General features: G+C 40.0%; 1 protein-coding gene across 8 annotated transcripts in view; it reads left to right on the forward strand.

Annotated features, from left to right (window-relative positions):
- LOC105464917 (metastasis associated 1 family member 3) overlaps positions 1-13,739 on the forward strand; it is a 261,198-nt gene that overhangs the window by 166,776 nt on the left and 80,683 nt on the right. The window lies entirely within an intron of this gene.

The following is a 13,739-nucleotide window of genomic DNA, read 5'->3' on the forward strand; positions in this document are numbered from 1 at the left end:
AATGCTTTTCATAAAATATTTATTTTGATGATATAAGAACTCATAGAGGAATGCACATCAGATTTGTTTTTTATGCTTTCTTTTTTAAAAAATTTAATCTATTTTTAAAAAATAAAGACAGGGTCTTATTAGGTTGTTGCCCTGGCTGGTCTTGAACTCCTCCTGGCTTCAAGCAGTCCTCTGCCTTGATGTCCCAAAGTGCTGAGATTACTGGTGTGAGCCACTGCTCCTAGCCTTGCTTCTTACGCATTCTGTGTACTTCTGTACAATTATAGATTGTGACTAAAGCTGTGGAACCCCTTGCCTTTTCCTTTCTCAAAGACTAGAATCGTTTATAGAAGAAAGTTTTGTTTTCTCCATTGGGACATTTATATTTTACCCCAAATTTTAGGATCTCCAAAATGGGTTTGTATTTTAGTTGTTTAGAGCTTTAAGAATATTTTATCAGAGAAGCAAGAGTGCAGATATCATGTTTGCAAGAACTTTAAAAATCAGATACTTCAGTTTGGAAGGCTGAGGCTGCTGGATTGCTTGAGCTCAGGAGTTTGATACCAGGGTGGGCAACATAGTGAAACCCCCATCTCTACAAAAAAATACAAAAATTAGCTGGGTGTGGTGACATGCACCTGTCGTCCCAGCTACTTGGGAGGCTGAGTTGGGGAGATTGCTTGAGCCTGGAGGGGAGAGGTTGCAGTGAGCTGAGATCATGCTCATGCCACTTGCCCTCTAGCCTGGGTGACAGAGTGAAACCCTGTCTCAAAAACAAACAAACAAACAAACAAAAAACTAGATATTTATGTGAACCAGAACTATGTGGAATCTAATCACTACCTGTATATGTTTTTCCTGGTGAAAGTGATTTTTGCTCAATTTAAAAATTAATGTATATCTGTTATGAAAAATTGAAAAATAGTACAGCAGCAGCCAAAAAAAGCTTTGTTTTCATTACCCAGAGTAGAATGTTCTTACTGTTTTGTTTTCTTTAAGCCCTTTTTTATGCATTATACATCATAATAGCAAATTATAGAATAGTATAGAGGATAATGTAATAAAACTCCACATAAGGCCACCTAAAGCAAATGTTAATATTTTAGTTCTTCAGATTAAAAAACTTTTTTTCAACCATTATAGTTAATGTTGAAGTCTCTAATATTCCCTTCTTTTTTTTTTTTTTTTTTTTTGAGACAGAGTCTTGCTCTGTCGCCCAGGCTGGAGTGCAGTGGCCAGATCTCGGCTCACTGCAAGCTCCACCTCCTGGGTTTATGCCATTCTCCTGCCTCAGCCTCCCGAGTAGATGGGACCACAGGCGCCCGCCGCCTCGCCCGGCTAGTTTTTTGTATTTTTTAGTAGAGACGGGGTTTCACCATGTTAGCCAGGATGGTCTCCATCTCCTGACCTCGTGATCCGCCCGCCTTGGCCTCCCAAAGTTCTGGGATCTAATATTCCCTTCTGAGTCCTACTTCCCTTTACCTCTGCCTCCATTCAAGAGCCAGCCACTATAACAGATCTGCTATGTGTGTAGTCTGTGTTTTTATAGTTCTATTGTGTATTTATCCAAAACAACATAAATATTCTTTTGCTTATGCTTAAATTTATTGTGTAACACTTGCCATTTGCCCATTATTGAGATCTAGCGATGTTAATAAATATAAACACAGTTTATTCATTTTAACTGCTTTGTATTATTTCTAATATTCTTTCATATAATACTACACAACATTATTTATGTATTCTGTTACCAGTGAACATCTGGAGTGCTTTCAAAACATTTTTCTTTTGCTGTGTTACTCATAATGCTATGTTGAAAATTTCACACATATCCCTTTGTGAGCATGTGTGTGAGTTTTTAGACTATAACTAGAATTATATATATGCATTTATATATTTCTTGTGTCCTGTTTTTTCTAATGGGTTTAAAGTTTTCTTCATATTTAGGACTGTAAATCTATATCGAGTTTAATTTTGTGAATAGAGTGAGGTAGGGATCTAATTTTTCCCATATATTAAATTAATTGTCCCAATACCATTTATTGAATTTGTTTCTTCATGATTTGTAATGCCCCTTTATCATATTTCAAGTTCCTAGATACACTTAGGCCTGTTTATAGACTTTTAATCTATTCTCTTTTGTTTTGTTGATCTATTTTTCCTTGTGCAAGCACCACATTTTAGTACATTTTGATAATTAAGTCTTATGTGAACTTTCTTTTTAACTCTGTTTTAAATGACCTCCACTGCCCCCATATTTTCCCTAACTATATGATATAAATCCTTTTTTTTTTTTTTTTTTTGGAGACAGAATCTCACCCTGTTGCTCAGGCTGGAGTGCAGTAGTGAGATCTCAGCTCACTGCAACCTCCGCTTCCCGGGTTCAAGTGATTCTCCTGCCTCAGCCTCCCAAGTAGCTGGGATTACAGGCGCACGTCACCACGCCTGGCTAATTTTTGTATTTTTAGTAGAGATGGGGTTTCACCATGTTGGTCAGGCTGGTCTAGAATTCCTGACCTTGTGATCCGCCCACCTTGGCCTCCCAGAGAGCTGGGATTATGGGTGTGAGCCACTGTGCCGGGCCGGATATAAATACCTTTTTAAAAATCATTGTAAGAACTTAGTTTTTTACTAATGTTGCATGATCTTATATAGGTAAACTATTATTTATGTAACCAGTCCCTTGTAGTTTAACACTATTCTTATGAGGTACTGCTTCTCAGATTATAACTGGGGATGTGGTCCCTGCTTGAGTGCCAGTGGGAAAGCTTGTTCCTGAGATGGTGGAGAGTTCTCATGGCAGGTGGGCTGACTTGCCTGAGGTACAGAGGGCCTGTGTGGGCTCTTGGCTCACAGCTGCAGCAGCTCTCTGCTTCCCACTGCTGGTGAGTGTGCAGGACAGCAGGTGAATTTCTTTTGGGAGAGGGCAGTTTTAGAGGTTTGAGATTTGTTGTCAGTGAAGGTGATATTTTAAAAAAGCATTTTAAAGAGGATTCTACCTATGTACCTTAATTCGTTTAAACATCATTTTATGGCCAAGTACACTGGCTTATACCTGTAATCTCAATACTCTGGGAGGCTGAGGCGGGATGATCACTTGAGGCCAGGCGTTCGAGACAGGCCTAGGCAACATGACTAGACTCTGTCTCTACAAAACAAAACAAAACAAATTAGCCAGGCATGGTGGTGACTGCTTGTAGTTCCAACTATTCATGAGGCTGAGGTGGAGGGATCCCTTGAGCCCAGAAGGGAGCTTGAGGCTGCAGTGAGCTATGATCATCCCAATCTGGGCAACAGAGTAAGACTCTGTTTCATAAGTAATCATTTTATGTGTATTTTCTGCAATACTTGCCTCTTATGCTCCTTCTAGGAAGTTACCTTCATACCCTTCAATATTTTTTATCTCTCCTGTTTTGTTTCCATTCTGAAGCTTAGTAATTTTGAGGTCTCGTTACTTTTGTATCACGTATATTCTTTCTAGTTATTTATGACTGTAATTATTTTCTAAAGCAGAATTAGGCTCAGAGGCTGAGGACGTGGTGTTTTGTCATGTTTGTGTAGCTGGTTTCCGAGAGAGGGTTTGGATCTGCACTTGATTCCTCCTGAGTGGTTATCTCTCCTCTATCAGATTACCTCTTCTATCCACCCTTTCACCTCATTTTTGTTAGAATGACTTGGATTTAAGTGTCATTATTGTCTTTCTTTAAGGTGGCACTGAAGATGTGTTCTTTTGTTTGCAACGTTTAAATACCGTGGTTTCCTCCTCATACTGCTCTAGGTTCAGCTTTACTTAGACTCTAAGATCCTGAGGCATTTATAAAAATGAGTAGTATGGTTAAAAATTAATTATTAGTATGTTGATAATGAGCTTTGCAGATTGTTTCCCAAAAAAAAACATTTGAAAGGTTCATAGGTTGTTTTGTACCGTTAAATGAAAATGGATTCATCATTCAGTTGAATTTGGGGAGTCAAAATCTTTCCTTTGAGTATTTATGGTCCTGGTCCCCACCCCGACCTTTTTTTTTTTGGAGACAGAGTTTTGCTCTGTTGCCCAGGCTGGAGTGGAGTGCAGTGGCATGATCTTGGCTCACTGCAACCTCTGCTTCCTGGGTTCAAGTGTTTCTCCTGCCTCAGTCTCCTGCCTCAGCCAGTAGCTGAGATTACAGGTGCCTGCCACCACTCCCGACTAATTATGGTCGTATTCTGATCGCTTTAGCACCTTTTTCTATTAGGTGATTAAACCATGGATCTGAAGGCCTCCTTCAGAGGCCTGCAGAGAGGGCAGGGTTGTGGAACTGCTGAAACCTGATAGCCCTTCCTAAGTGATTTTCTTTGTGACTTTTCTTCTGAGGACTTCGATAGGCTATCCACATTCCTAATCTGACATCGATTTATCCAAAACAATTTATGCTGCTTGTCAAATCACCAATAATGTATTGGGAGCAGGTAATTAAACTGCTTGCACATCAGTAATTCTCACTTCCTCATTTTGAAATCTGTTATGAATATAGTTGAACTGTGAATTTCAAACACTGCTAATCTAAAATATGTAAGATTCATAATTGTTAAAAACATTAAAGCCATGGGGCTTTATAGATTTCACTCGTTTTGTTAAAATATGAGATGTATTTTATACGGTATACAAAGAAGAATATCGGGCCAGGCATGGTGGCTCACACCTGTAATCCCAGCACTTTGGGAGGCCGAGGTAGGTGGGTCAGCGGAGGTCAGGAGTTTGAGACCAGCCTGGTCAACACGGTGAAACCCCATCTCTATAAAAATACAAAAGTTAGCTGGATGTGGTGGCACGTGCCTGTAGTCCCAGCTACTCGGGAGGCTAAGGCAGGAGAATCGCTTGAACCAGGGAGGTGGAGGTTGCAGTGATTCGAGATTGTGCCCCTGCACTCTAGCCTGGGCGACAGAGCAAGACTCCTCTCAAAAAGAAAAAGTAGGTTTACAGTACTTACATTGATCCCTTCCACCGTCACCCCCATGGGAACAAAATTTCTTAGAACCAAGGAAATCCTGAATTGATTAGTAAGTGGCAGTGAGTTAGTCGATAGAAGTTCCAGTCTCTGACTCCCTGTTTGGTGGTGTTGGCCAGAGCAAGGTCTGCACCCCCCTAGCTTGAAGAGCAGAATGTCACGAGCATTGTGTGGGAGCTATTACTGGAACGAAGCCTTAGACCTGGCAGAGTGGAGGTACTGGATTTTGAAGACTAAATAATTTGGGGGAGGAGGGGTAAGAATAAAAGAAAAAAGAAGTTTTTGAGTTAGTTTGGAGCTTGATACACCTTCTAGGGAAGACTGTTTTACAGGTGATGAGCCCAAGGGACAAAACAATAAATTGTATAAAGACTCACATTTAATTGGTGACAGAATCAGGACTAGAAATTTAGGTTGCCTGATGCCAGGTCTGTCTGGTTCTGAGAAAGGCCAAGCTGTGTTGATTTAGGAGGGAGGAAATTGCGTCCTGGAACACCTCTGATTTCCGTGTTATAGCTGATCTTTTAAAAGTGTAACTATTGGCCGGGCACGGTGGCTCACACCTGTAATCCCAGCACTTTGGGAGGCCGAGATGGGCGGATCACGAGATCAGGAGATCGAGACCATCCTGGTTAACATGGTGAAACCCCGTCTCTACCAAAAATACAAAAAATTAGCCGGGTGTGGTGGCGGGCGCCTGTAGTGCCAGCTACTCGGGAGGCTGAGGCAGGAGAATTGCTTGAACCCGGGAGGGGGAGGTTGCAGTGAGCCAAGATCGCGCCATTGCACTCCAGCCTGGGCGACAGTGAGACTCCATCTCAAAACAACAAAACAAAACAAAGTGTAACTGTTATTTTATTTTGCTGTCTCCTACCTTATATCCTTTTAGTGGCTTTTAATTGCATGTAGGGTAAAAACTTAGATCGTTACTGTTACTATAGTCAACAAAACTATTGAGTTTTGCCTGGCCTCTGTCTATAGCCCCTTTGCCCACACAGTCCTCCATCCTCTGGACTCCAGCCAGGCTGTGTCCTTCCTTTGGTTTTGTGTCTTGCCACAGGACTCGCATGTTCAGGTCCCTTTCCCTGATGCTCTCATATCCCCACATAGTTAACTCCAAATCTTGGCTAATCCATCAGTTTCGGGCAGGTTGCTTTGTGATGTGCTTATGTAGAGAGCCAGGTCTACAATTAAAAACTCATTTTTGTGATTATTTTGTGTCTCTTTCTCTCCTTCCCATTCCCTACATACCAGCTTGTTATATCCCTTAGTGTGGTTACTGCATCTGTTTTTCCTCACCATTGAATTTCCAGCACCAAGCATAGTGCCTGACATGTATGTCAGGTGTTCACTAAATGTTTGAGAATGAGTAAAGTAGCTTCTTTCTCTGGGACATAGGTTCTTATTGAAATAGGTCATTGCAATATGTTGTTTTCTGTTCCTTTGTTTAAGCATTTTAATGTTTTATAGAGAGCGTCTCATCACTAAGAGTGATGTATATTTGTGTATTTGAATTCTAATTTTATTATATCCAGAGCTGTACACACACAGTCTGAACACTATGAACTGTAGAAAGTTTTAAGCATACCATGCATACTGCCACACACCCCTCACTCTTTTTAAGAGATGGGGTCATGCTATGTTGCCCAGGCTAGATTTGAACTTCTGGGATCAAGCAATCGTCTTGCATCAGCCTCCCGAAGAGTAGCTAGGATTATAGGTGTGTGCCACCATGCCCAGCTGTGATGCACTTAAATTTTGTGTTATATGTATTTTACCACAATTTCAAAACTCAATTTCATCGTTTTTAAATGTATTAAGTAGATTCACTCTGGCATTACGTAGATTCACATTGTTGGTAACTATTATCACCATACATCTCTAGAACTTTTTCATTTTCCCAAATAGAAACCTCATCCCCATTAAACTCTTAACTCTCCATCCTCTCTGCCCCCTAGCTACTACCCTTCTACTTTCTGTCTCTATGAATTTTACTGCTCTCAGTATCTTGTATAAGTTTTTCGTTACTGGCTTATTTTCACTTAGCATGTCTTCAAGGTTCATTAATGTTGTACCATGTGTCAGAATTTTCATCATTCAAAAATTATGTGTGTGTGTGTGTGTGTATGGAGATATGGGGAGAGAGAGAGAGAGAGAGAGAGTCTTGCTCTGTTACTCAGCCTGGAATGCAGTGGCGTGATCATAGCTTATTGCAGCCTCAAACTCCTGGGCTCAAGTGATCTTCCTACTTCAGCCTACCAAGTATTAATAGCTAGAACTACAGGCATGTGCTACCACTCCCAGCTATTAATGCTAAGTAATAATCCATTGTGTGTATATACCACATTATGTTACTTTATCAGTGGACACTTGAGTTGCCTCTATCTTTTGGCTGTCGTGAATAACCCTGCTATGAACAAGGGTGTACAAATTGAGACATTTTTGTGATTCTTTCTTTTCCCCCCTCAATCTGTAGCTCATGAATAATCCATGCAGCCCTGTGCAAGTTACTTAACCTACCTTTGTCTGAGTTTCCTCGTCAGCAGTGGTAGTAATAATAAAACCTACTTGCTCTGCTTCAGGAGGGTTATGGATGGGCAGGAAGAGGGAGTGCAGCCACACTCTATGAGTTGCTGATACGTGTAACCAAGGATTCAGAACTCAATGGAACTGCAGTGACTCCTCAAAGTAGAGGCAGTTGGGGATCTTCTGGGGCTCTTTTTTGGGGGGCCCTGGATTCTGTGGAGGACTTAGAGCTCTCTACAACATTAGCTGCCCAGGTTGGCTGGAAGACAACTGACTGATTGATTCAGCAGTTTATGTACCTTCATTTTAGGTAATGTTTGCAAACATTGGGCCCTTCTGGCTCTTGAGGCCGCATAGAGGCCCTGCCCTTACTGGGAGTGAAAGCAGGCAGTGCCTCAGGGTCCTGAATAAGACCCCTGTGACCTTCCAGCCTCGGAAAAAGGCTGCCTCTGACTGAGTTCCCAGGTGACATCAACTTGAGGATGAATTGAGATAATTACTTGTAAAGTGTTCAGAGCAGTATCTGGCACGGTGTTAGAGCTCAATAAATATTAGTTGTTATTGTTGAGAAGATGACAATGATGCATTTGTCTTTTTCACCCACAGTCTTTGTTGAACCTCATTTACTTCTGATTTTATAGCTTTATTGATTGTCTGATAGGTATTTTATCATGCCATATTTATTATTTTAGTAGATTATCAAGTTTGAATATGGTCATTAGGCTATGATTAACCAACCATACCATTTCATATAATTATTACAAGAAGTCACTGTAAAAGTGGTGAACGAAGGCTGTTAACATAATCTTTCATATAACCTTCCCCTTAAAACAAGCTATAATTTTTTTCAATAAAAATTTTACCATCAAGAATAACTTAGAAAAAACGGTTTATTTTTTGGATGAGGGAAAGTTGACTTAACAGTATTATTATTCTTCAGATATTAACGCTTTATAAAAATGCTAGCCATCAGTCATCAATCATGTACTTCATTCTGTTTGTTTGTGAGTCTTGTTTCATTTAGGGCCTGTGGGTACTGGGAATTGAGGATAGTTTAGAAGCCACAGCAGAAAATACAGACTTTTTTCCTTTTTTTTTTTTTTGGGAGGGAGTCTCGCTCTGTCACCCAGAATGGAGTGCAGTGGTTAGTTCTTGGCTCACTGCAACTTCTGCCTTCTGGGTTCAAGTGATTCTCCTGCCTCAGCCTCCTGAGTATCTGGGATTACAAGCACCCCTGCCCCCAGCTAATTTTTGTGTTTTTAGCAGAGATGGGGTGTTCACCATGTTTGCCAGGCTGGTCTCAAACTCCTGACCTCAAAGTGATCTGCCCACGTTAGCCTCCGAAAGTGCTGGGATTACAAGCGTGAGCCACTGCGCCTGGCCAGAAAATATAAATCTTTTGATTAGCATTTTAGGTATCAACTTATGTTAGAAGTCTAGACTTCAAAATGGGCATAAAATTGATGGGGATGCATATAACTTTTAAAAACTCATGAAAAACTTATGATGGGTACTGTTCATGTTTCCAAGGCTATAAAATTAGAATTAGTACTAATGGACTAGCACTGCATTAAAAAATAGGAAACATGAAATTTTTCTTCCTGCTAAATACATCATTAAGGCAATAATATTCTACATTACACACATGTCTTTTTGTTGATGATCTATTACAGATGAGTGTGGAGACGCTGCAGACTATCCTAGGAGAATTGTTTGTGTGTGTTATGGTCTATTAATCCATCTTTTCCTTTTAAATTTAAGCTTTAATGAGTTTTTTTTCTTTTTTGGGGTAAATACAGCCTTTTACTTTTTCTCCTACAAATTTCACATGAATATAGGAAACATCAGGAAAGCACTGTAGATTTGAACTTGGGAGAAATAGAGAATTGTTTTAGCAACTTTGTCTAGGATAATTGGTGGAAAGATTTGTATTTACAAGCATGAGTTAGTGGAAGTCTTGAGGTTATAATTTCCTAAAACTGGCTGGGCATGGTGGGGCATGGCTGGACATGGTGGCTCATGCCTGTAATCCAGGCGTGAGATCAAGGCAAGTAGATCAGCTGAGGTCAGGAGTTCGAGACCAGCCTGACCAACATGGTGAAACCAATATGGTGAAACCCCATCTCTGGTAAACACAAAGAATTAGCTGGGCGTAGTGGCACATGCCTGTAATCCCAGCGACTTGGGAGGCTGAGGCAGGAGAATTGCTTGAACCCAGGTAGAGGTTGCAGTGAGCTGAGATTGTGCCATTGCATGCCAGCAACAAGAGCGAAACTCCGTCTCAAAAAAAAAACACAAAGAAAAAATAGTCTTAAAACTTGGTATTTTGTGATAATACAAAAATAGTGCAAAGACTTCCTGTATTCACATCATCCAGATTCCCCAGTTGTTACCATCTTTACCACATTTCCTTTATTATTATTATTATTATTGTCAAAAGACACAAATTATAGAATTTAGTTTAAGCATCTAATTGGCTTTCATGTATTCTATCTATAAAGTAGAACGAGCATTCTGATGAGCTTAGCAGAGGTGGTTGGCTTTATAGACAGAAAAGGGCTGAAGAAAAGCAGAAACAGGGAACAAGAAGCAGATTGGTTATTTCAAAGTTGCTTTCCTTAAAATAGAGGGGACTTCCTTATGCCTACTCAGGTAAACTGGCCCCTTCTGATTGGTTGCTGTGAATCTTGGCACTTAGCACAAGTGACTGCCTTTTAGTCTGATCTGCTGGGGCCTAGTGCAGGAGCTCAGAACAAAATAATGGCCTCCCATAAACTCAAGAACTAATAATATATATATAGTGTTAGAGTTTGAAAGTAAAATTTCAGAATAAATGTCCCTCTACTGCTAAATATTTGGGAGAGTATTTCCTAAAAATAAAAACCAAGGATATTCTCATATATTAGTTCAGTATAATAATCAGACTTAGGAAATTAACCTTGTTACAATACTATTGTCTAATCTAGAGACTTTATTCGGATTTGTTAGTTGTCCCAGTAATGTTCTTTATGGCAAAAGAAAAAAAAATTCTGGCCCAAGATCTCCTTGTGAATCACTTATGACATTTAGTTGTTGTATCTTCGTAGTCTCCTTCATTCCTGAACGACTCTTTAGTCTTTGTGTTTTACGACCATGGTATTTTGAAGAACGCAGGCCGCTTATTTTGTAGAATGTCCTTCATTGTGGGTTATGGTTATAATTTGATTTATAATTAGAATAAATTTTTGTTCTACTTAAGTCCATTTTGGTCAGTTATGTCCATCTAGGAGATTATATATTTCCCCCTAAATTTTCAAATTTGTTAACATAATTTTTATAATATTTTAAAAGTTTGCTATATTTGTAGTTACAAATAGACTTTTATTCTTGTTATCGTTTATACGTATCACATCCCCTTTTTTTTCTTGATTGTATTGCCTGATGTTTCTTTATTAGTTATCTAAAAGAATGGGAACTTAATTTTGTTAATTTAAAAACATGGTACATATTCTATTTATTTTTACTCTTATTTTCTTCTGCTTTTCTTTAGGTTTACTCTGATATTCTTTTGCTAGCCCTTTAAAGACCTTTTTAAAATTCATTACTTTTCGTGATAAACATATAAGATTGTAAATGTCCCTCTAGTTATCACCTTGGCTGTAGCATATATCTTTTAGTATGTAGTATTTTTATTATCATTTGGTTCTAAATATTTGCTAATTTGCCTTGTAATTTTTAATTTAACTTGTGAGTTAATTTAGAAGGAAGTGTGGCTCATCCACCTATTTTAATTGCCTTTGAGAATATGGTCAGAGAACATGTGTGCTACCAATTTTTTCCATGTCTTGAGATTTCCATTAGGGCCTGGAATAGGATCCTCCCCAGTATTTTGTCCCTGGGCCTTACTGACTCTGGCAACATCAAGTTCTGATTCTTGTCACATCAGACTAGTGAAAAAGGAAACTTGCTGTTTGGCTGTATTTCACCATATAGCAGTCTAGATAGTATCCTCATGATAAAGGCCAAGGTCAGTGTGGAAGCTCAACTATTACACTTTTCAGAGGGATCGTCACCTCTCCTTGCCTGTATTGGTTCTCCAGTGTCTTCACACAGTTGTTTTCATATATTTGTCTGGTTTGTGCCAAGAATCACAGCCAGGTAGCAATAACTTTTTATTACGCTCATAGTAAGTTTGGAAATGACATCTAGGGACATGGGGTCACTGTGACCTATTGTCGCCTGTAGCTTTCTTGTGATAATAATAAAAAAGAGCCAGGTATGTTGGTGTACACCTGTAATCACAGGTACATGGGAGGCTGAGGTGGGATGATCACTTAAAAGCTTGAGGCCAGGAGTTTGAGACCAGCCTGAGTCAACATAGTAAGTCCTCCTCTCTATTTAAAAAAAAAAAAAAAGTAGGCCAGGTGCGGTGGCTCACGCCTGTAATCCTAGCACTTTGGGAGGCCGAGGCAGGTGGATCACTTGAGGCTATGAGTTCGAAACCAGCCTGGCTAACATGGTGAAACCCTGTCTCCACTAAAAATACAAAAAATTAGCCGGGTATGGTGGTGGGTGCCTGTAATCCCAGCTACTTAGGAGGCTGAGGCACGAGAATCTCTTGAGCCTGGGAGGTGGAGATTGAAGTGGGCTGAGATTGCGCCACTGAACTCTAGCTGGGCCACAGAGCAAGACTCCATCTCCAAAAAAAAAAAAAAAAAAAAAGTGATCAAAAGGTACACACAAGAACATGACTCAGGGTGTCTGTTAGGTTGATTTGAGTGAATGCCAGCTAAGTCTTAGCAAGTTTGTTGGATGAAGATTTTGTTACATCTATGCATTAAAGCAAAAATTGAAAGTGGATGGCACACTTTTTTACATATAAAAAACTTTTTTTTTTTTTTTGAGATGGAGTTTGGCCCTGTCACCCAGGCTGGAGTGCAGTGGTGCAATCTCAGCTCACTGCAACCTCTGCCTCCCGGGTTCAAGCGATTCTCCTGCCTCAGCCTCCCAAGTAGCTGGGATTACAGGCACACACCATCATGCCCAACTAATTTTTGTATTTTTAGCAGAAATGATGTTTTGCCATGTTGGCCAGGCTGGGCTTGAACTCCTGCCTCAAGTGATCCACCCCCCGCTTGACCTCCCAAAGTGCTGGGATTACAAGTGTGGGCCCCTGCACCAGACCTGCATATGAAAAACTTACTCATGAGAGTTTATTATAATCTTCCTCTGCTTGGAAAAAAACCATGTGGTCGTTAATTTTTAAATAGATGTGATATTCTGAATGTTGTAATTCCTGTAGGAGGTATATATGTGAAGTTTTTGTGAAATTGTAACTGAACAAATCAATACAAATGGTCCTTGACTTAGGATGTTCAACTTAACAATTTTTGTTTTGTTTTGTTTTGTTTTTTACAATGGGTTTTTCAGGGTATTAAATGCATTTTTGACTTACGATATTTTCAACCTATGATGAGTTTGTTGGGACATAGCCGTAAGTTGCAGAGCATTTGTAGTTAGTATTGAATATAGTATATGTGTATCAGTTAGCTGTTGTCATAATACTGCATTTTACATTATTAAAGTTGGTTCTTTAACATTTACAGTTGGGTTCTCTGGAAGCAGATTCTGATAGCAGTTTTTATGCGGGAAATTTATTAGGGATTACCGTTGGGATCAACACTTGTGGAATAAGAGGGAAGGAGGCAGGATTGGCTAGTGGGAGGAGGTGGATACAGTCCACTTCAGCCTCAGCTGACTCCAGCTAATTTGTGGCATCCCAAATCAGGGTGAAAAGCTGGGCCTTTACAGCCCTGCATTATTGGATGCAGGTTGCTCCAGGAAGGGTGGGTGGGCTTTCACGATGAATTGTTCTTGAATTGAAATAATTCCAAAAAAGATCAGCAGCTGAGGACTGTCTTGTTCACAACACTTCTGGCAACTGGGTGAATTAAGTTCTTTATTCTCAAAGAGGAAAACACATCTATTACACTGCCCAAATTTCGGTGGCTTATAACAACAAGCATTAATTTCTGATACACTCATCTGCAGATTGTCTGGGATTCTGCTGAGCTAGACTGGGCTCTGATGTAGGTGCCAAGCTGTAGGTTGGGTCCAGATCTGCTCCACGTATTTCTCATCCTCCATGGACAAAACTCAGTAGCACAAGGGGGCAAGGCCAAATGTGCAAACACTTGTCAAGGCTCGGTTATGTCACATATCCTAACATCCTGTTTGCCAAGCAAGTCACATGGCCAAGCC

Source organism: Macaca nemestrina, chromosome 13 (assembly GCF_043159975.1).
Source record: "Macaca nemestrina isolate mMacNem1 chromosome 13, mMacNem.hap1, whole genome shotgun sequence".
NCBI classification, from domain to species: Eukaryota; Metazoa; Chordata; class Mammalia; order Primates; family Cercopithecidae; genus Macaca; species Macaca nemestrina.